This window comes from Ursus maritimus, unplaced genomic scaffold (assembly GCF_017311325.1).
Source record: "Ursus maritimus isolate PB19 unplaced genomic scaffold, ASM1731132v1 scaffold_21, whole genome shotgun sequence".
Classification (NCBI taxonomy): Eukaryota; Metazoa; Chordata; class Mammalia; order Carnivora; family Ursidae; genus Ursus; species Ursus maritimus.
The window spans coordinates 107,527-131,038 of record NW_024424564.1 but is presented as its reverse complement, the minus strand read 5'-3'; the positions used below and the strand labels follow the sequence as shown (position 1 = coordinate 131,038).

Genomic DNA, 23,512 nt, shown 5'->3' with positions numbered 1-23,512 from the left:
GGGGCAGAGGAGGTCAGAAGCAGATTCTTGGCACCTCGATTTCAGCCTTGGATTTAGCAGGAGCCAGCTTTGGTGAAGACACGAAGGGAGGCAGAGCGCTGCAGGGTGCAGAGAGAAGGCAGCTGGGGCCTGTAAAGGCATTTGACCCTGGTTGGACATCTCGGCCTGTGAATCAGGAGTCCTGGGTTCCATACTGATTTTACTACTCTGCCTTCTCTCATATCAGCTCTACTGTCTGGGGCTCTGAATAAAAAGGACAGAGAGGGCAGATTTGCATAATAAAAGGATCCTGGTGCTGCTTGTTGGTAGCACATGTGCTTCCTCGACAGCTCCCCAGGTTAGAGGTGTGTGCTAGTCCCCCTGGAGGGCATGTCTCCAGTGTAGTGTTGCAAAACGGAGGCCCAAATCTTCAAATGTATAGTAACTTACCCAGGGCAAGGATTGGGTCCCAGGGCAGCAGAGTGAGAGCCTACCTCTTCTGTTTATATTTTTAAAAGTATAATTTTGGAAAAAGAAATAAGAGAGACAAAGGGAGCGTGGGAAGAGAATGCAGGGCGCTTTTGGGGCTTTAAGGAAGGGAGGGAGAAGAGAAAATATTTTAAAAACAGTTCATATTTAAGTAATTCTCACACCCAATGTGGGGCTCAACCTTATGACCCCGAGATACATTGCATGCTCTACTGACCACACTGGCAAGACACCGCATTATAGTAATAGGAAAATCTTAAGGATACAGATAGAGCTGGAGGGACAAAGACAACATTAGGAGTACACTTGAGAAATCTCTTTGAGGAGGGTTCCATGTGATAGAAGCAAGAAAGGGGACAAAATAGAGTTTGGGATGAGAAAAACAGTAGTGAGAGGGAAGGGAAAGATGGACAGCTGGACATACACTAGAGAGTGTGGGAGCAAGGGAGGTTCCAGTTGTGCCAATTATTTCCTATCTCTCCTCCTGGCCCCGTTTCTGGATTGCTGGCAAACAGCAGAGGGTTGAAAATGTCTCTCCCTCTGCTTCCTGCCAGCCTGGGGAAGGGAGAGGAAGAGAGACAGGCTTCAGGGGTCCCTGTGGAGATCCTGCGAAGCCCCACCCAGATCCCCAGGCCTGACCAGCCCGGGTCGCGCCCTCCCAATCCTTTTCCCGTCAGAGGGTGGGAAACGACAGTTCAGGGAGGGGGTCTAAGAGCCGAAGACATCGTTTCCATCTCTCTGCCTCTTGGGTCCAATCTTTTTCATCTCTTTGCCGTTGCCCTTCTTTGACCCCCCCACCCCTTTCCCCCAGCTTAATTAATTTCTCTCTCTCATCAATCATCCTCGGTGTAATTTTCTCCCTAATCTCCCACCCCCCTTTTTTGTAAGCGCCTCCCAAGGTGGGGCTGGAACTCACTCATCCCGAGAGCAAGAGTCCCATGCTGTACGGACTGAGGCAGCCAGGAACCCCTTCCCCCAAACCATTCCTTATTGATCAAACTCTTGCCCTTCTTCTCCATCTCTTTTCTCTGCTTTCTTTCTACCTGCCTCCCCTTTGCTCTTCTTCTCCCCGGACCTGCTGAGTTTCTCTCTCTCCTCTTGCTTCTGTCTTTTCCCTTTGCTCTCCTCAATGCTGACGGTGCCAGCAGCCGTCGTCACTGCTGGGCTCTGGGGATGGGATGGGATGGGGTGGGATGGGTTTGATTCGAACAGCATGCTAGGCGCTCTACGTACCATGGAGAAGGCACATTCAGTATCCACAGGACTTAATCAATACCATTTCAGACTTGTCCCGGTACTCTGCTTCCCATCAGCGGCCTTTATTCAGGATTACATTTTATTTAGGCGCCAGCCATCCACATATGGCTTGGCGGCAAATGAGCAGGCGGAATATAGTATTGGTAAACTCTGATGTATAGTAATCATGTTCACCTCACAATCTTTGATATTGCTGCTACACACTTATTGCAACCATGGAGGTGGCCGAGCGGCACCGGGCGGCACCGCCTTCTTCGAGCGGAGAGGCGGTACTGGATGGCTTGGTTATTGTTATATAAAAAGATCCATGGCAGAGCAGAGAGCCCAGAGATTATACTGGCGAGGAGAGAGATTGCGAGACACTTGAAAGACCTGCGACACTCGAGACTTGAGACCTCGCTGTGGGAGACCTGGGCTATTCCGGGCGCGAGCGAGTTTTCTTCGCTCGTGTGAGCGCGCCCGGGGTTCGCCGCATTGGCCGGGACTCCGGGCGGTAAGCCTCGGCGCCCCCGGGACGGTTACCTTCTTGGCTCCCTGCTGGCCGGACTGCTTCGCCCCGCGGGCTGTCGCCTTCAATCTGGACGTGATGGGCGCCCTGCGCAAGGAGGGCGAGCCGGGTAGCCTCTTTCGGCTTCGGTGGCTCTGCACTGGGCAGTTGCAGCCCCGACCCCAGAGCTGGTGAGTCACCGCACCCGCCCAGAGTACTCTGTGCCTGAACCACAGATTTCCAACCCTCATCCCATCTCTCAGTCTTCCAAAACCCACGACGACTCAGGCTATGCCCAGCTATCCCATACTTCAGCCTTTGCCTTATCTGTCTTGACGTACCCTCTTGTGGCCTGGAGACCCGGGGTCTTGCCTTTGGGAGAAGTTGGAGAGTGAGGTTCTTGCCTTGGCAGGTTTCCAACTTGCGTCCTTGCTTCAGTCCTAGGGTCTGTGACTCCCTCCTTTAGAGGGCTGGATTTCCCCAGGAAGGGGGACTGGACTCTGCTTAGGCAGGAGGAGAGGAAAAGGACAGAGAGGTTGAAGACACCATGGGATGGAGGGTAGACTCCAGAAATAACTTCCCGTCAGAGCATTGCCATGGGGTGGGAATGAAGACAGTAGGACACTGGAGGCCAGAGAGCTCCCTGCCATTTAATTCTGTGGCTCGAGACCACGGAAGGTTGGAAGAGGACCTGGAGTGGTATGGCAACCTGTACTAGATGGTTTGATGATAGATTGGCAGGAAACAGAGCTCCCAAAGTTGTAGCAGCGGCAGCCCCAGCAGCAGCAGCAGCAGTAGCAGCAGCAGCAGCAGCAGCAGCAGCAGCAAGAGAGAGAGACATCCAGGAGGGATGCTGGCCAGGTTGTTCCCCCTTCCTCCACCTCAGGAAATTTCCAGGTCTAGGAATCTCAGCAGTGGGGAAGCAGGGAGGAGTGAGGGTCAGAGGATAATTCTAGTTATTTTCTAATCAGCTCAGGACTCTGGGAGATGGACAATATGTGTAGTCTGTGTCTGTCATGTTTCCTGTGCTATTGGCTCCAGCTACATGTATGATTTTAAAGAGAGAGACAAGGGGAAGAAAAGCCTCCTTACCCTTCCTGCCAGGGGGCTTTTCTTTTCCTAGGCTGGTGCCTGGTTTTCACACTCTAAGTGTCCACACTGGGATCAATGTCGTCCACTGGGATTGTCTTCCCCGATACTATTGGCTTGGGGGCAGAGGGTAGGACAGGAGCTTATTTCTTCCCCCTGCTTGAGGAGGAGGGGCTGGTTTCCTAATCTTTTTTTTCTTCCATTATCCCTGTACATCAGGAGCATGGTCAGTGGTCCCACAAACTTTGGGAGAGATAGAAAGCAACTGACTTCATCTCTTTTTCAGCCTTCTATCCGCTTCCTACCTCACCCTGTCTCTCCCCCTCCCTCCCTTCTTCCCCCATCTGCCAGAGTTCCAGGACTGAGGCCTTTTAGGGACATGCTGAACTCTCTGAGCTATTTCTGTGCAAATTCTAGGTTATTTTTAATAGCTTGGTCTCTTGTTATTTCCCCTCCTCTCTGGAAGGTGGCCCCTGATTCAGTCTCCCAGAGCCAAGCTCGGGGCCTTCCCTGGAGGAGCCTGACTGCCTAACCCTGCTTTAGCCGCAAGGGGTGCTCTGCCGCCTGGTGGCACGTGAGAGACCAGGTCCTTGCTCAGTCCCTAGCTTTTGAGTTGCAGGTCGCCTTCACCAGCATCCACTTCTGATGGAAAGGCCTCACCTGTTTTGATGTCTTCTTTCACTTTTGCCCTGGAGTGAGAGTCTTTGAAGTCTAACCTTCTTGTCCTGTGGCTTCAGGTTCATTTTATATCTTTCAACTGTAAACGGTTAGTAGTACTACCAGAGGGAGTTGCTGTGGGGTTGAAGAATTCTTAGTATATATAAAACCTTAGAATAAAGTGCAAGGCCCAGAGGAGTGCTAAGTGAAAGTGTGTTACGCTGTTATTCCTGTAGCGTGCCCACAGAGCTAGAGAAGTAGCTTTAGTGCCTTCCTCAAGCCTGGACCCAAAGGCTTGGCTAGATCACCCTGGTTGAGTCAGCTCGGGCCAAGCACCCTCCCCAGAGGCCACCCAGATTGAGAGTCCGGGAGGGCAGGCCCGGGTGAGACCCGGAGTGTGCAGAATTGAGAGGTGTGCGGTAGGCTACCCTTTGCTTCCACTTAGTCAGGCTCCCAGGAGTCCTCTTGCCCCCAACTGCCAACATGTTCTTGCTTTTGAAGCCTGCAGTGGCGGTAGCTGTGGCTCTGTTCCGCCCAGACGCCTGGCGTGGCTGGGACGGATGAAGCCAGAAAAGTGTGTGCTTGGGCAGAGGTGGAGGGACTGGAGAGAGGCTGCGTGTGGGAACTCTTGTTCCAGGAAGGGTGGGCTGGTCCGTTCTCTCCACTGAGTGAGGCTGGCCATACGTGACGCGCGACAGCTTCTTTCCTCCACGTCGTGGACCCCTTCCCTCCCCGCCTCCCCCTTTACTCTGGACACCCTCCTAGGGGAGATGTGAGCACTGGACACTGATATTAGCTTCTCCTGGTGCTTAGCTGTGTGGTGACCTGCTGAGACACTGGTAAGAGACCCCAGTCCTCCAGGAGACGGCTGCCTCTGAGTTTGGAGGTGGGGGATGCTGCGGACTTTGTCTGAAGGTTGGCCATCCCACCTTCCAAGTTTCCTTTTCTGGGTGGGGGTATCCTCCCCTCCCTTTCCTCCTGTTCTTTTTTCGGAGGGCGTTTGTCTCAGCGTTTCTGAGACAGCTAGTCGTCTGGTATGGTGGAAAACGCATGGGTTTTGGAATTAGGGCGGGTGTGGATTTGAATTCCAGCATCCTACTTAATGTGTCTCAGTGAGTTTCCCTCATCCAAAAGACAAGAAAAGAATCCTCACATAGGATTGTCGTGTGCTTAAATGAGAGAAGGTCAGGAGTTGCCTTAGCCCGATATCTGGAGCAGCCGAAATGCTCGCTCACGTCCCTGGCATCTAGCTTAGCCTGACCCGTCGAGGTGCAGAATAATAATATTACGTCCTTGTCTCACAGTGCCGGGCCACAGGCCGAGGCAGATGATAGGTTCTCAGCACATGTTGCTACGAATGCCAAAACGCGCATGCTCCTCTTCCTTGCCTCCCTCCCCACCCGCTCTCCTCTCTCTGGACACTGGCTCTGACGCTGGGATGACAGCTGCTAAGAGACCAGAGCTGTGGGAAGAGTGGCTCCGTGCCTCCCCTCCCCTCAGAACTGGCACAGTGCCCCATCGATGCCTGTCTGCAATATTGCCTTAGACACAATCTCGAGCCTTGTCCCCCAGCAACGGAGAGGGAGGCAAAGAGTGTGGGAGAGAAGCCTTGAGGTTTGCACCCTGCTTACTTCCTGAGTCTTTCCTTCTGCGAAGAGAGATCCTCGTAGTCAGCTGGTGCCAGTCACTCACCTACCCCTTCCCTTCACTCCTGGCCCGGAGATCAGCCCCAGGGGGACCCAGGCAGTGTGCTTCCATTCCCAGCACAGTCCTTCCCTTAGAAGAAGCCTTGGCTGTGATCATGGAAAATTGTCCTGCCAAGAAAGTTGTAGCTGGGAAAGTGTCTGGAGGGGGAGGTAGGAGAGAGGAGAGGGTGGGGGCAGGAGGGTGGGAGGAATGGGGAAAATCATGGATGTGGGGAGGAGAGGGAACCATGGGGAAGGGGATTCAGGGTAAGGGCAGAAAATGGGGGCAAGATTGGGGACAGATGAGAAACTTGCCCTACCTCCATGCCAGCTAGAGTGACTGATAGAATCCCGGGCTGGCAGTGTTGTGGGGGGATGGGGTCTCTGATGGGTCCCTGATGAAGGGTTAGATGGCCCATATCTAGCCCCCTTGCCAGGCCTCTCTGAAGCTGAAGTCCCTGGGCCACCTCTCGTGGTGCCAGTCTGGGCCCCTGTTACTTGGCTCTCGTGCATTCTTGGCATTTCTGGGAGGGTTCCTTAAACTGGACTGGGTTTGAGGGAGGAGGGCAGAGCTTGGGGATGGGGCCAGGAAGTGGGTAGGGAAAGCCTGGTCAGAACAGGTGCTGGGAACAGGCGGCTCTTTCAAACCAGCTACGCTGGCCAGGCCGCTATTTGGCGTGCTAGCGCACATGTGTGTGTGTGCGTGCGTGTCTACGGTGCATGTGGATAGTATGTGCACATGGTCGCTTGCACGGCCGAAGTCGCCAGGTCTGGGGGAAACTGACTCCCGGCCGTCCTCCTAAGTTCTTCTCGACATCCGCTTGGTTCTGAGGGGTCAGGTCTGGGCAGTGCTGGGGAGGCACAGCGCTCTGGCTGCTAACTCTTGCTCCCTGCCCGCTGCAGTAGCCAAGCGGTGGGAGCCTCGCAGGCCCTGGCTCTGCCTGGGCAGCAGGCGACCCACCGGAGTGCTCTTCGCTTGCCCCTAAGCCTGGAAGAGACTGACTGCCAAGCAGAGTGACACATTGACCACGGAGGTGTGGACCCCCCTGCAGGGTCGGGGGGTAAGGCACAGGACGGGGAGGACTCGGCCTCCTCTTCCTCTTCCTCATTCCCACTGTCCCGCTCTCCAGCTGATGCAGAAGGAGAGCAAGGAGAACCAGTGGTTGGGAGTCGTTCGGAGCCAGGGACCCGGGGCAAGATTGTCGTGGAGTACCACTTCTTGTGACTGTATGCAAGGTGGGTGCCAGTGTGCACGTGTTCGTGGTGTGTGCACGCGCACAGGCGTGTTTACAGAACACAGGTGGGCGTGTGTGGTATGATGGCCTGATACCCAGGATCAAAGGTATAAGACGTGCGGAAGCTCTGTCCTCATAAATTTAAAACCATCTAAGCACCATCTGTCCATTTGTGACTCTTACTGAGAACCTTTTAAAAAGCGTCAGGCATTGTGTTGGAAAGCTACTGAGAGAGGAAACGTAAAGACGGAAAAGCCCCGCCCGTGGCTCTCAAGAAGCCTGCCGCAGTGTTCTGAGACTCTCAAGCCTCTGTTTTTCTGTGTCTGTTTCCCTCTGTATCATCATGAACACGTGCAAACACAACTAATAATCTGAGTCACCTGGGGCAGAATATGGTTAATGTTTTTCTTTAATTTTGAAATTTTTATTTATTTGAGAGAGAGAGAGATAGTGAGAGAGAGAGAGCATGAGCAGGGTGGGGGAGCAGTCTCCCCGCTGAGCAGGGAGCCTGGATGCGGACTCCTCCGATCTCACAACCCCGAGGTCATGACCTGAGCCGAAGGCAGACGCTGAACTCCACTGAGCCACCCAGGCGCCAGGATGTGATTAATGTTAGTGAGCGGTACCGTCCCCAGTATGTGAAAGTCCCAAGGAGGCGTGAGAGAAGACTCCTGCCGGGGTAGTGGAGGTAGAGCCTCAGCCAGCCTGTCAAGAAGAAACAATGCTGCTGGAGTGGAGAGGGGAGGAAGTTCCTCACAGGCAAAGTGGTGGCACTTGCAGAGGTCCAGAGACAGGACGAGCTTGGCACGCCGGGACGGGCACATAGGGCGTGCTGCGTGCTGGGGCCTGGGTGCCCGAGCAGACTGTGGAGCAAGGCTTCTTCCTGCCAGCAAGGGAGTGAGTGCAGGCCTGGTGTGTGGATGTTGCTCCGGCCACACCGGGCTGGGTGGTGGTGCTGTGATGTGTGTGGGAAATTGTGTGCTTGCCACACGTCTGCTTGTGGCTGCGTGGCTCCAGCCGTGACCGGCCCACACGGGGATGACCTCAGAATGCTTCTCCTTCGCAGACTCCGCGTCAAGACTCGCACGCAGGCTCGGCAGCGAGTAGACCAGATCCTGAGACCAGGGATGTGATTGGTCGCTGCTTTGTGCTAAGCCAAGACCTGGCCATCCGTGATGAGCTGGATGGTGGGAGTGGAAGCCTCTGTGAGGGGCGCCCTCAGGGCCACGAACAGTTTGGGTTCTGCCAAAGCAGGGCACGGCTGCCGCCTTCTCCCCCGACAGCCACTACCTCCTCTTTGGGGCCCCGGGAACCTATAAGCAACTGGAAGGGTGAGTCACCCTCGGGAGGGAGAAGGGAACCGAAATGTCCTCTACCTCAGAGATGGATTGGGGCAGCACGCGGCCAGCATGCCCACACGTTTCCTCGCCATGTCGCCTTCGGGCATCAAGACGCTTCACCTCATCATGCCAGCCACGCACACAAATGGGGGTGTCCCCTCTCCTTCGAATGTATGGAGTGTTCCCACCATGCTGGCATGAGCCCCCCACACGCACGGTTGTTCCGCCGGGCATTTCGCTCCAACACTTCAGCCCCACCTCATCACCCCATTCCGTCTCCGCACGTCTCGCCGCTGGCTGCGCCTGACACTCGGTGAGTGGGGTGGCGTGCAGCCTGTGGGCCCGGAAGCCGGGCTGGGGAAGGGGTAGAAGTAGGGCTGCAAAGGAGAGGAGGGGCTTCGTTGCCTGTCTCACCGGCATCTGGCCTGAGGGTGGTCCTCGCTCCCTGCCCCAGGCACTAACAGGTCTGTTCCTGCAGGCACCGCCAGGGTGGAGCTCTGTGCGCAGGGCTCAGCGGACCTGGCACACCTGGACACGGGCCCTACGAGGCGGGGGTGAGAAGGGAGCAGGACCTCGCCTCATCCCGGTCCCTGCCAACAGCTACTTTGGTAGGGACTCCCCTCCTGGCCCGGAGCTGCTCTTAACCTCTGCTCCTTTCTCTTGTCCTCCCTCCATGCCCCCACCCTTCTGTCTCTGTCTCTGTCTCTGTCTCTGGCTCTGGCTCTGGCTCTGGCTCTCATGTCTCTTTCTCTCTCTGTCTTCCTGTCTCTGATTCTTATCTCTCTGGTCTCTTTGTCTCTCTCATATTCTTTCTCTCCCTCTCTTCCTCTTCTACCTCCTCCTTCTTGCCTTTTATGTTTGGCTCTGTCTCTCCCCACTCTGTGGCCCCCTCCTCTGGATGTCCCTTCCCTGGTGTCTCCCTCCCACCTCCCCCGGCAGGGTTGCTCAGACCAACATTGATAGCCCAGACCCTGACCAGCTGGTGCACAAAACTTTGGACCCGCTGACTGGCTCCCCTCTGTGACCAGCCGGAGACTTGGCCCTGAATAGCTACTTAGGTTTGGGCTCCCACCATGTCCCCCTGGGCCCTGGGGCTTGGCTTGGCCTCCTCCTCTCCTGCCCTCCTGCCCCTCACCAACACACACCCAGGGAAATACACATAGGGCCCAAATTTCAAAGAAGATGAAGATGCCCCGAGGGGATGGCCTAGGGGCTGTGAGCGGATTCTGCGGAGGAAGAACCAGGTGGGCTGAGACTGTACTGGGAAAGAAGGAGGGTAGAGCTCTAGTGGGACTTTCTTTGAGGATGGATGGTGGGCACATGCCAGAGAAAAGTCTGTCCTTGTTGGTAAGTCCTCTCATTGTCTTGTTTGTAACCCCCTGTGAAGGGGAGAGGAAGCCAGGCCTGAGATGTTTGGGTGAATCGGTTCTCTTTCCCACTCCCCCTTCTCTCCCCACTATCCACACGAAGACTTCTTTCTTTCCCTGCCAGCATGGTGAGTGGGGCAAAGAAGTTGCATTAGATGGGGCTGGAGCCTCCTGGGTATGCAGAGGGAGAGCAGCTCCCTGGGGGTCCTGGGTGGCGCAGTGCCCTCTGTTTCAGCCCAGCTGGCTGGCCTTCCTAGCCACTGCCTTTCTCTCTTCTTCCCCAGTCCCCCGAGGCTGACCTCATCGCACTTCTTGTGCCAAACTCCAGTCTCTGTGTGGGAGGGCTGCCAGGCCTCTGGAGGGGGAGGCAGAGCAGCAGTCCAGCTGTGGTGTGATAATCTTGAGGGCACTCTGTACCTTTTGGCTCCAGACCTGTGAGGAGGCAGGAGTGGGAGGAGCCTGGGCACACCTTGCTCCTGAGTCTTCGGGGAGGGCTCATTGGAAAGTCACCTCGCACCCAGGTTTCTCCATTGACTCGGGAAGGGTCTGGTGCGCGGCAGAGGAGCTGAGCTTTTGTGGCAGGGGCTCCCCGTGCCAAACCACAAGGGTGCTGCTGTGGTCATTCTTACAAAGACAGTGCCAGCCGCCTTTGGTGCCCAAGTGATGCTGTCTGGGGGAGCGCCTGACCTCTGGCTTTATACTCACTGGCTGTGGCTGATCTCAACAATGATGGGCAGGAGAGTGGACACAGGGGAATGGAGCCTGAGGGAGGCCAGCTCTGGCATCTTTCTGGACCCCGTGGCTGGGGAGGGAGCCACACTGACTGCTTCCGTAGCTGGACAGACCTGGTAGTGGGTGCCCCACTTCTTTGAGCGCCAAGAAGAGCTGGGGGTGCCGTGTATGTGTACATGAACCAGGGGGTCACTGGGCTAAAGCCCCTCCGGATCTGTGGCTCTCCTGACTCCATGTTCGGGATCAGCCTGGCTGTCTTGGGGGACATCAACCAAGATGGCTTTGCAGGTGTGACTGGAACTGGGAAGCCTCAGGGGAAGAAGGGGCAGGTGAGGCAGGGATGGGGGAAGTGCCTCAGAGGTCCAGGGGGGAGTCTCTCTGAGGGCTCTTGGGAGAGAGGCAACCTGGGTTGGCATCTGAGCTTTTGCTCATTTACCAGCTTTGTGACTTGGGTCAAGTGTTTCTGAGCTGGTAATATATCTGCAGAGTAGCTAAGAGGCTTAAAATGAGAGTGTAAGGTGCCTGGGACTTAGTAGCCTCAGTAAAATAGAAAACATATTATAATGAATCTGGAGGACTGAGGGAAAGTTGTGGGTCTGGATGACCACACCCCCTCGCCCCCACCCTAGCCTGATTACCTTTTTCCCATACCCACAGATATTGCTGTGGGCTCCCTTTGATGGGGATGGGAAAGTCTTTATCTACCATGGAGCAGCCTGGGGTTGTCATCAAACCTTCCTTAGGTGAGGGGGTTCGTTGGGATGACGGGTGGGGCAGTGGGCGTGGGGGGAGCTCAGGGCACAAAAGCAGAGGGCAGGGGCGGGAGCTGGGGTGGTGGGTGTGCTTTACGGCCCCGGCCCCAGGCAAAGCTGGAAAGAGGCCGCGGCATGGAAGAGCCGCCACTCCCCCGGCGGCTCTGGATGTGATGGAAACCGCTGCCTCTTACCTCTGCTGGCCTCATTTACGTACTTGCAAGTTTCAGCAGCCCTCCTGCAGCCTCCCTATGCCAGCCCAGTTCTTTCCCCAGCCTCGGCAGCCTCCCACGCCGCCCTTTGGCCCCAGGCCAGAATTCCCGCCTCACGGCCCCTGAAGTGAGGCCTTGCCAGTTTCCTGGAGCTTATCACCCGGCAGCCTGGCCCCTGTGCCAGCTGTGGCCACTCTGCCTGGTGAGGACCGGTGCAGGTGTAGACATTTTCAGGTCCACTTTCCCCGGCTCTTCCTTTCTCCGCCCAAATGTGGCCGGGCCCCAAGTGGGGGCAGGCGCTGGAAGTGGTCTCTCAGCCTCTGCCTCGTGCCTAGAGCCAGCCTTGCCCCCTACAGTGTGGACTGGAGGGGCCTGCTTCAAATACATAAACTCAAAAAGAGCCACACAGCCTGCTTGTGGTGATAGGTCCTCCTTTCTTCCCCGCTTCCACCTCAAGCCTTCAGTGGGTTCTCCCAGTGGCAGGCGCATTCCGTATACAGGTTTATTAGAGCAGCTCCTCAGCTCACGGCTCCTCTCTTCTCTCCACATGCCACAGCTCCGGATTAAAAAGTTGGATGGCAGCCAACAGCGGAGGCACAGAGGCCTCCGCCAGTTCCTGGTGACTTTCCTGAGCCAGGCCTGTATTTTTACCCCAAAGCACCAGGCCTCTTTGTGGCAAATGTGTGAAGGAAGCACCAGCACACTGAAAGCCCGTGGACACACCATGTGCCCAGCCGGGGTGGCCTGACCGGCCTCGAGGCCACGTCGTCAGCATGGCTTCTTTCTCCTTTGGATTCTTTCAGCTTGTCCAAACATGCTCACACCTTGGCCTTTGATCTCAACCCTTGGGAAGCCTTATCTCTGTGGCTTCACCTCTCTTCCCCACTCATGCCTTTCTGTGTTCTACTCTTCGTGTCCAGAAAGCAAAGTCCCCAAGTCCTCTCGGAGGATGAGCTGGTATGGTCTCTTGCCGTGCCACCCGGTCCTCAAAGCCTCTTAGATCCTGTCTCTCCCTTTCCCACCCCAGCCGCTTCTCCTCTCCCTCACTCTTGCCCTACTCCTCTCTTCATCTTCCTCAAGCCTGTCGGTTTCTGTAACTGTCCCAAGCCCTTCTGGGGGCCCTGAGATCACTATAATTCATGTTCATTTTCTCTTCTGTGGAGAATGTTAAAGACAAAAGCTAGTCATTAGGTATCTCTGTCCTACCAGACCTCACACTCAAGCAATAGGTTTGGCTGTGGGCTGCCTAAGTCATCTTGGGGCCTGCGCCGGCCAGCTCTGGCACCAGCGATGAAGCAGTGCAGATCCCTGGTTTAGCCTGTATAGCGAGCTGGAAAGATAATCATCACTCAGCCTCACAGCATGCTGTCATAGCTCAAAACTCTCATATGTTACCACATAGCCTTCGGAAGCCCCAAAGCATTATATCATGTAGCCCAGTGTGTCAGTTATCTCAAAGTTCTGTAGTAATAATGGCCTCCATTCACTATAGACATTGTCTGTGGTTTCCCAGCTGATGGGGGTTCTGTTACCTTGGAGATGGGCCTCCCTCCAAGCCCAGCGGGAAGGGCAGCGAAGCTCTCAGGCGGCTCTCCTGGCTCGGAAGCTATGCTCCTTCCTCTCTCAGCACTTCTCCAAACGGGAACTCAAGCCGCTGCTACAAAATGGGAGGCCCTATAAGTCAGCCTGCCGGCCCAACCTCAGCCTTCTTGGCTTGCTCTGTTTTACTGAGGAGGACGTGGCTCAGGGGGTTCAGGGACCAGCTCAGTATCACGCAGCGGATCAGCAAGGTGCAGATCTGAGAGTTGAACCCACGTGCTTGCTTAACCCTTTGGGGATCCTCTCTGCCTGACTGTGCTTCTTTTGGAGACATTAGTCACCTCCTGGGCTCACCCCTTACGAATGACCTCCTCAAATGTCTCCCCCAGATCCACTTCCTGAAGCAAGGCTGTGGTGAAGACAAGATCTGTCAGAGCAATCTGCAGCTGGTCCAAGCTCCGCTTCTGTGCCCGGGTCAGCGACACGGATCTCCAGCCTCTGCCCATGAGGGGGGGCAAGGGGGCAGGTGGTGGGGGCGGAGGGTGGGGGGTGGGAAGGCCAGAGTCCAAGGAAGAAAAGCAAGCTGCCGCAAGGGGGCCAGGCCGAGGGAGGCCGCGCTGAGCCTGCAGGACGGAGGGCGGAGGCTGGTAATTCAGACGATGAGGGCCAGTGCTAGCCGCAGAGGCCTCCTCCTGGCAAGGAGCACACGCCTTCAGCCAAGACAGAGAGTACACTATTGTGCTCACGCCGCACAGCGACTGCTGCCTTCCCAACCCAGGGAGGAGTTATTATTGGCCTTTATGTGGGGGAACGGGGGGCCTAGGAGAACTTAGGTTACTTGCCCGAAAGTGAGTAAGTAGGGGAGCTTTTTGACCGGAACAGCGTCTCCTGGCTCCCCTGGCCTGTTCTCTTGAGTGTGGGAAGACCTGAGGCTTGAATGGTGCAGGGCGATGGGGGGAGCCCGTGGGAGGAGAGACCAGGGAGTGGGGCAGGTGGTGCATGCAATCGGTGGGAGGAGGCAAAAGAGAGAGGTGACAGGCAGGGGAAGGTGCTCAGATTTAGTGTGACTGGGATCTGACTTCCAGGGATGCAGATGGGACGACAGCCCTGTTTGCCCTCCTGAGTGGGCAGCCAGTCATCGGCCTGGAGCTGACGGTCACCAACCTGCCTCGGATCCGGCCCGGCCCCAGGCCGATGGGGACGTGATGCTCCGCGAAGCCCAGCTTCTGTCACCTCCCGCCTCTCTGCACTACTCAGGAGTCCGAGCCCTGACCTCGCGTGAGGGCCTGTGGCAGGGTGTGAAGTGGTCTCGGAGGCCGAACCCAGACTGACTTCTCCTCCTCTCCCCACTGCAGGAGAAGCCGCCTGTCTGTCCAATGAGAATGCTCTCCCATGTCGAGTGTGAGCTGGGGAAACTCTATGAAGAGAGGTGCCCAGGCCGGCATGTCAGCCCTTACTCCCCTGTCCGGTGCCTCTGGGCCCTGGATCGCCCTCCCTCGGCCCCCAGCCTTCCGACTGTGTCGCCTCCACTCTGGCCTAGGTCACCTTACCTCACCCTCGGCACCTCAGGGATCACTATTGAGACCACAGAGCTGGAAGTGGAGCTGCTGTTGGCCACGTGGAGCCTGGTGGGGCCAGGGGGTGGTGAGGGTGGGGCTGCTGGGTTGATGTCCACTTGGATGGGCGCTGCCGCCCTCATCTGAGCCCTTTGGGGTGGCGCCTGTGCCCCATCGCCCACGGTGCTCCTGTCTACACGGCAGGATCAGCAAGCAGGAGCTTCAGCCCATCTCTGTGCGAGCACGTTGTTCTCATTGAGCTGCCGCTGTCCATCACAGGGTAAGCTCTGTCCTAATGACCATGGGCTGCAGCGCGGTGGGCATGGCTCCTCCGGGCCTCCTGGCCTGGGCTCTGCCTCTTGACCCCAATCAGCCAGGCCCCGGCCTCCTCAACCTCTGTTCTGACCCTCCCACGCCAGGGTGGCTATCTCCCCAGCAGCTCTTCTTCTCGGTGTGGCAGCACGGCAGAGCGCCGGCGAAGTCTGAGCCGGGATATAGGCAGCAAGGTCAAGTATGAGGTCACGGTAAGTGTTCTGGGAGGCCCCTGGTCAGGCCCTCCCTTCTTGGCAAATGTAGAGAGGCCAAGGAGACATGTCCCAAGGCTGTGGTTCTTCTTACCCTGTGGTGGCTTGATGGTCCAGTGAGTCTCAGCCCTGTTCACTCCTGACCTTGACTGTGGGCAGGTGTTTGTGTTAGGCCCCTGGGTGACCATTTCCTGGTCATCCCTGCATGGACATCTTACCTGTTGGTCTGGGGCAGGCCCTGAGGGTCCAGGGAGGCTTTTCTGCCAGGGGCTTTAGCTGGGGATGGGGACAGTGGGAGAGGGCTGATGTGTCTCCTTAGAACTCTTGCCCTTGTTTCTGGCTGTGGGGCCTCCCCACTCTTGCAGGAGCATCTCCAGGCCTTCCAGTTTTGGGGTAGGCAGAGAATGATGCCCGGTGGGCTCCAGGATCCCAAGTCTTTGTTGAAACTCTGCTTCCTGAAGCCTTCCCCTCAGCCCTTGTCCCCTCTGTCTCTGCAGATTTAGGCCCATTTAGAAACCGAGGGCCCTCCCTTCACACTCCCTTCTGCCCGCAGGCTCCCCAACCAAGGCCAGTCGCTGAACACGCTGGGCTCTGCCTTCCTCAACATCATCATGTGGCCCCCAGCGAGATTGCCAACGGGAAGTGGCTGCTGTACCATGCGGGTGGAGCTGGAGGCTGCACCGAAGCAGAAGGGGCTGTGCCCCCGAGGCCCAACATCCTCCAACTGGTGAGGCTTAGCAGGCGGTCAGGGGGTTAGACTTTGGGAAGGACGTTGTGGGGGCTGTGGGAGGCTGTGGGGGCCTGGGGGAAGGTGCAGTGGGGAGGAGAGGCCATCTCAGGATTGCCAGGCCGGAGGGACGCCACACTGTGCTCCGCCTCCCTGCACCCAGGATGTGTGGACAGCAGGACAGGAGGCGGCGGGAACTGGGGCAGCCGAGCCAGAGAAGGATCCTTGAGCAGCCGGAGCTCAGCACATCCTGGTGAGCCGGTGGCCTCCGAAGGAGAAGAAGAGAAACATCACTCCTGGTGAGGGCGGGGCCATCGCGGGACAGTCCTAGGGAGGGGCGGGGCTGTTGGTGATGTGTGACAGGATGAGGGACGGAGCTTCCAGGTGCTGGGTGTCCAGGAGGCTGGCCTGAAAGGCTGCCACCGGCTCACCCACCTGGAGCGAGTTGACAAGACCAAGCTTAATACCATAAGCAGCGCTGACACTCCGGTCCCTCTCTGACCACTAAGTATTCACCTGAGAGGCCTGGCCTGTGCAGCCAGCCACCACACAAGTACTTGTTTTATGAAGCTTTGTTAAGTGGATGTATTGAGCCAGTGAGCACGTCAGCTTCTGTGCTCATCCCTTGCAGGACGTGTGGGCAGTGAGTGTGAAGGGGCAGAGTGGGGGGTATTTGGCCTGGTTGCCAGGAGGCAGAAACCCAGGTGTGGAAGGGTAAATAGAAGCAGAGCTTCAGAGAGACTGCTGGCAGGGGGATGTGAACAGTCGGCCAGGCCTGGCGCCGTCTGTCTGGAAGGGAGCTCCACTGTCACACCCTGTCCTCACGGGGCTCCTCAGCTTCCCTGCCCCGGAGGGCATGGCAGGAGGCAACCGAAGGCACGTGGAGGCAGCGTGGCTTGCATTAGCGTCAGTTCCCGGTGATGGGTATTGTCCTGCCTTTCCACGTGACTGATTTTCCCTGAAAGGACTCCCTAATAAGAACTTTGAAATTGATTCTTTTACTTAAAATTGCTTTCAGACAAACTGACTGAGGATTCTTGAGCTGCTCAAAAGGGGCAAAAATAAAAGAGGATTCAAAGAATTCAAATGCTCTCAAAGCCTTGTCCCGGTACACAAAGTGTGGTGACTATAACACAGTTTTTAGGCAAACTGGATCAGGTGGGATTGGGCCAAATGGATGTAGGTCAGACCTGGAAGGAGCAGGACTTAGTCCCTGACCCCCCCAGCAGCTGCTGGGGACTCCCTCCTCCTTCAATGGGTTTGGGCTAGCATAGAGTGCGGCTTTGTCCAACATGGACTTGGATTCAAAGATCTGTTCTTGCAGTCACTTCCCAAACTCTTTGCTAGCTGTAACCTGAGCCAGGGCCCTTGGCCTCTTTTTTTTTTTTTTAAGTGTTTATTTTTAAGTAATTTTGACAATCTAACGCGGGTTTGAACTCACAACCCCAAGATCAAGAGTCTCATGCTCCACTGACTTGAGCCAGCCAGGTGCCTCTCTCTCTCTCTCTCTCTCTCTCTCTCTCTCTCACTCTTTAAAAGTAATTTCTTTGGCCAACATGGGGCTTGAAATCATGACCCCTGATGTCAAGAGTTACATGCTCTACAGACTGAGACAGCTCAGGCACCCTACACCTGGCCTCTTTGAACTTTATTTCCTAGTTTGGAAAAATGATGATAATAATTGGCACCTTGCAGGACAGCTGTAGTACCTTGCAGATAGGAGGTGCTCAGTAAACGGGACCGTTGTTATATAACATAAGCTTCCAACGGGAAAAGCCATCGTTTGAAGTCACTCGGTAAGACCTCCTCCCTGCTCCTCGTGCGGCATTTCTCTAAGGCCAGAGTGACCAGATTTGGGGTAGGCTGCTCTTTGGACCATGGGGTTAGTTTGGGAAGACTTCCTGGAGGAGGCCGAGAAGGCTTGAGGTCGGGTAAGGAAAATGGGAGAGAAGTAAGTGAGGAACTAGGGCAAATAGGGTCCAAGGTGGGAGCTCATGGAGGGATGGGAGGAAGTCTCCGAGCAGATTCTGTGTCTGTGTGAGCACATATGTGAAGGTGCTGGGCCCTGGGAAGATCAGTGGGCTGGGGCCAAGTGGCTCAGGAGTCCGGCCTGTCCTGGTCTCTAGGACTGCAGAATGGGCACTGCCAACTGCCTGGTGTTCAGCTGCCCTCTCTACAGCTTTTTTGATCAAGGCCTGCTGCACGTCTGGGGCCGCTGAACAGCACCTTCTTGAGGTAAGAGCACCGCGGGCAGTGGGGCTTTGGCGGCTCTTCTTCCCCAGCAGTCCCCGCGGACTCACTGGCATACTCTTGGGCCTTCTCCCCTGTCCAAATGCAGCACACTCTTAACCCAAGACAGGCAGAAATGCCTCTGGCGTGGGGCACCATTCCACTTAATTCGGGAGCTGGGGCGGGGGCTGGGGCATTGAGGAGAAGGTTGCCCTTTCGCTCCCTTAGGAGTACTCCGCTGTGAAGTCCCTTGAAGTCATCGTCCGAGCCAATATCACGGTGAAGTCATCCATCAAGAACTTGTTGCTCAGAGACGCTCCACAGTGGTGTGAGCTGGTGGGCCTGGGAAGTCGCGGGGAAGCTCTTCTTTCCTTTCTGCGCTAGCCCTTGTTCTCGAACCCTTCGCCTCCCAGATCCCGGTGATGGTTTACCTGGACCCTGTGGCCGGGTGGCAGAGGGAGTCCCCAGGGTTGGGTCATCCTCCCCTGGCCGTGCTGGCCGGCTGCTGGTGCTGGCGCTGCTGCTAGTGCTGCTGCTGTGGAAGGTGAGGCTGGGGGACGGGGGGCTGCTGGGGCCGGGGCTTCTTCTGTCCCACCCGCTCTCCTTTCTTCCGCCTGTCTGCACGGAACGGCTGTATGTCCCAGGACTCTGTCAGGCTCTGGACGCTTCCGAGAGAAGTCCAGATGCCGATCTTGTCCTCTGGGTTTGACAGTCTAGTGCGGAGAGGCGCAGCCGGTGGTAGTAAGGACCAGGCAGAAGGCACTAGGCAAGAGAGTGCCGTGGGAGTTCAGGTGAGAAAGCTTGAGAGCAGGTGGCTTAGAGGAAGGTGGGGTCATAGACCTGGATGTGGAGATGAGGTGGGGTGCGACCATGAGAGGCAGGGCCATGGAAGGGAAGTGGGGGCTGACTTAACGAGAGTGTGGCAGGGGCAGGCAGGGAAGGCAGAGGAAACTGTGACCTGTAAGAAGACACAACGGCGTGGAGAACAGCCTCCAGGGCGGCCTCTGACTGAACTCAGAGCTTCCACATACCAGGCTCTACATGGAACCGCCTTTGTACGCAGAGTGTAGACAGAATCCCATTGGGTCTGGGTTCTACCTAAAAGCACACAAGTGCACATGTCAGCACAGGCAATCACATCCACCAGCCATCGTCAAACCCTGAACTGCACGCCACGCGCCTGGGTTATGGGGACCAGGTGTGCCTTTGGGGCCCTTCTGGAGACCTGCCAAAACTCCCGGACCAGCTGCAGACCAAGTGCACTGTTTGGCAAATGTGAGTCATCAATGGACCAGGCCCTGGATGAGCATTCACAGCGTTAGGAACCTGGCCGTCTTCAGGGAGGCAACACCTTCGTGAAACTGTTTCAGAATCCCTGCCCCTGCTTTCTTGGAAGGGGGACACAGTAGAAGGTAAGGGTCCCCATCCCTCCTGAGTCTCCCCGTCCCTCCCCTCTTGCTCTCTCCTCCTCCTTGACATCCCAGTGTGGCTTCTTCCCATCGGAGCAGCCAGGAGCTCATCTTTCCCACCAACTATCACCGGGCCCATTTCCGGCAGCTCCTCGGCCGCAGCTGGGGGCCCAGGGACTGTGGGGTAAATGTTGTGTGTGTGCATGTGTGTGTGTGTGTGTGAGTGTGGATGTGTACGTGTGGAGTAGGGCCCCCAGCACTCGACCAGGGTGAAGAAATGAGATTGCACGAGGGTGGTGTGAGTTCTAGGAACGGGTGGGGAGGTAATGATAAGGGTGAGCGTGTAAGGGTGCGTGACACACAGCCTGAGGCATGCGCAGCAGGTGGCCGGGCTCACGCCTCGTATGAGCATAAAGTGAGTGCTGAAGGTGCCATGCATGGCTTGTGGGCATGAGTGTGCAGACGAACGGGCAAGGACATGGCGTGCAGTCTGAGCATGTAGGAGCCTTTGGGTGGTCCTGAGTGTGAGTGTGCAAGTGGGTACATTTCCACCTTGGTATGGAAGGACCAACGTGTTCATGACGTAGGAGGGGTGAGGCCACATTCATGGATGACAGGGCCCTGCGACGCCCAGGAAAGTGCTGTTTGAGTACACGGGAGTGTCTGAGGCCTGAGAGAAGTCATTCCCGACTCACGCAGGGGTCTAGGAAGCCATTTTTGGGGGTCTCAGGATCTCGTTTGTGTTCTGGGCATGCTATTGGGTCTCTTTAAAAAGTTTGGGTGAGGTCAGGTCCTTGCTGTTCCATCTTCAACTCCTCTTCTTTCAGAGCCAAGGGAGATGTCCTTGGCCCCGCACCTTGGCCCCTCCCTGGTCTTCTTCTCTTGCTGTCAGTGAGGACCTGGGGGCTCCAGCATTAACTGTGGCACCTGTGGGGCTGCACACCACAATCGATGCTGTCCGACGCAGCTCCTTTCTGCTGCAATCGGTAATTTCTGTCCACTGATGGTGGATGCAAGGCGCTGTGCTGTGCTGGGCATCTGCTCCAGGGGCCTCAGCCCTAGGCTCCCTGCCATGCTCTGGCCTGGGTCCTTGCAGATGGATTCTTCAAGCGGCGCGGTACGCCCGAGGCCACCGTGCCCCAGTACCACGCAGTGAAGATCCCGCTAAAACCGGCAGTTCAGGAGGAGAAGACAGGCCCATCCTGAGGAACAACTGGGGCAGCCCCGGCGGGAGCCGACGCGCACCCATCCTGGCTGCTGATGGGCCCTGACCAGGCTCCGACGGCATCCCGTGTCAGGCACTGCCTAGCTCCCTGTGTCCCAGCTGGCCATTGGATCCCTCCACCCTTTCCCCAGCGTGGGTCCTGGGGTAAGAGGGTGGAGTGGGTTGCTGGTGTCTCATCAGCATGTTACAGGATCTGCTTCCAGGGACATAGGCATCTCCCCACTCCTCAAGGAGCGCCCCCAAGACTTCCTTAGAATACTGTGAGATGAGGGCAGTAAATCAGAATAGGGTTGTGGGGTAGGGGAGAAGAGGCTGTGATGTCCTGAGCGCAAATGTGGGAGAAAGGACCTTGATCCTCCCCGCTCCCATTCACCACCTGTTACATAGGACCCAAGGACCTGTCCCCCTGAAAGTGCCTTAAGACCAGAGGGATTGGGGAGGATTGTGCTGCTGACTCAGGGCTCTTCCTCCCTGGTTCCCTCCCTCTGACCTTAGTTTGCTGCATCAATCTAGTGGATTTTGCCTATTTATTAAAAATATTTGAGGACAAAACCTCCGCTTCTTTGCTGAGTCCTGCTCCTCCCATCCAGGGTCTCCAGGAGAGGACTGTCTCTTCTGCCCCTCACAGCTCAGGACAAAGGTGGTAGTGGGAGGAGGGCTGGGGGACCAGCAGGGCACATGTATCATGACTTTTGTGACCAGTTCCTGAGGCACATGGGTGGGTCTCAGACCAAGGGGAAGGGGACCTTTACTATGGTAACAAGGGCAGCGACAGGGACGCCCTAGCAGTGGGTGGGCAAAAACTGGGAGACCCAGTCTTGGAATTTTCAGTCAAGGATTGACAGGACATCACTTTCCCTGTGGTCAGGTGAGGAATAGAGCTTCTTCACTTTGGAAGGAAGGAGTGAAGTAGAAGCCGGGGCAGAGACGGGGAAGGAGGAAGAGGGGTGGCGGAACGGCTTCTCTGCCTAGATTCCTCTCAGTAGAAGACAGATTAGCCTGTAGGTGGGATTGCTCTGGCTGGAGGTAGGATCTGTGGGAAGTGTGATTTCACAGCCTTTCCCATGATGTGGGCCCAATTGGCAACCACTTGAAGGGGGGCTGGTGTTCCATTTGGAGTTGAGAGAACTGGGCACTCTCGAGATCCTTCCAGGTCCTCGGTGAGGCAGCAGCCATCCCCAATGTGTTTCCAGGTGGGCTCTAGGACTTGCTGCCACAGGGAAGGCCCAGCTTCCCGGGCTCAGCCACATGCTCCCAGAATAAGAACACTCCTCCCTGGGATAAAAGAATTAGGCACTGTTTTGTTCCATTCCACAACCTTCTCTCTCCCCTCACCTCCGCCTGCTGACCGTGCCGTGGAACCTCTTGGCGAAGCGGGGTTGCTGGTCAGCAGGGGTCAGGAGCAGCACGTCACTCTGCTCCTGACTGTTCTGTAGCCCCTGGCCCCTACCCTCCCACTCAAACGCATGTGAAGAACCTTCCGGGGGTGACTGGTGAGCAATTGTCGTAAGGATGGCCAGAGGGACAGGGCTGAGGGCAGACAGGATGGGGAGCTGGAGAGACAGGAGCAGAATCTCACTGTATACGAGACCTGTCTTACGAGACTCGGACGCATGTACCCCCACCTTATCCTTTGCCCACATCCCAGGAAAACTGCACGTGACTCGTGACTAATGCTGGGGTTCCTTCCGCCCTTCTCTCCTTGCTGAACCCTCTCTAGGTGATCTCACGCACCCCTGTGCCTGCATTTACCAGCTACAAGCTGGTAACTTCCACGCTCCGTGCAGGCTGCATCTTTCTCTGACTTCTCCTGCTGCCTCTGGGTTCCTGCCTGCCTGTCTCAGCGGCACCTCAGACCTAACAAGTCCAAATGGATTTCTCTCATTTCAGCAACTGGCACTTCCTCTACCCTCCCTCTTCCCTCCACCAGTCACTCATGCCAAAACCTGGAACCCATCCTCCAACTCCTTTCCACACCCAGTTCAAATCTTACTGGATTCTATGTCCTTAATATCTCTATCTAGAACCCTTTTTTTTTTCCCCTCCTCCACATCCCGCTTAGTCCGCTCAGATCTCCATCTAAGCATCACTTCCTTAGGTGTCTCTACCTTGCCCCCCAACCGGCCGCGTGTTAGGTGGTTCGTGGGCTTCCACAGCACCCTATCCGGCCACACGGCCCCGGTCATGTTCACTGTTCACCAGCAGGTGGGATGGACAGTGTCTGATGTGTTCACACACCCAATTCCTGTGCTGCGTCTGCTGGCCCGCGCCTGCCCGTCCTGTGGGCTCTGCTCACCGCCGCAGCACTCTCTGGACCTCCTGCAGGACCTCCTTGGGCTCTACGGAGCACAGCACCAGGGTGCTGACCACCACATCCATGCAGCCATCCTCCGCCCTTTCATGTCCTCTCCTGCAGCCACCACAAACTCTCACTGGACCTGCCTGTTCTCAGCCATGCTCTTGGTCAGGAACTCTCGAAGTGGGGGTTGGGTCCGGTGGCACGTGACCCTGCAGCCCGCCGGGCAGAACTGGAAGTTGGCACCGAGCCGCAGCCCAGCTCCAGCAAGGCCACCTTCCCGGAGGCTGCCCTAAGGCCCTTGATTCTGGCCAAGAGCTCCCGCTTCTTCCTCTCCATCTTGCGGTTGCACTGGGCAGTAAGAGCCATAAGTAGGGGGAAGTAGATTTTGCACAGGCCGCGCAGCAGCCCAGCAGAGCCTCAGGTGCAGGGGCAGCGTCAGGAGAGCACCAGCAGCTGCAGGAGGCGGACCAGGGCACCCATGACACAGCGGCTCGGAGCCCTGCTTCCGTTGGGGCTGTAGAGGCACTGGCCTCTTCTTTCTCTCCTTCACCGCGGACAGGAGTCTCTCCCCTGTGATAGGACTTCGTCCCCTGTGTCCTACTTGACAACTTTCTCTTTGACAGGGTGGGGAGGGTGGAATCCTCAGAGGGCAGAGGTCCTACGCCCATTAGGTTCTACGTGGGGTGAAGGAACAGGTGGTGCTAGTGTCCTGAGTTCTGGGGT

At 56.6% G+C, this 23,512-nt stretch overlaps 2 pseudogenes; one reads left to right on the top strand and one right to left on the bottom strand.

The window, feature by feature from the left end:
* The first annotated feature begins 1,940 nt into the window (after positions 1–1,940).
* LOC121104468 lies at positions 1,941–20,471 on the top strand (annotated as a pseudogene).
* A 1,013-nt stretch (positions 20,472–21,484) lies between these two features.
* On the bottom strand, positions 21,485–23,176 carry LOC121104467 (annotated as a pseudogene).
* Positions 23,177–23,512: the final 336 nt, after the last annotated feature.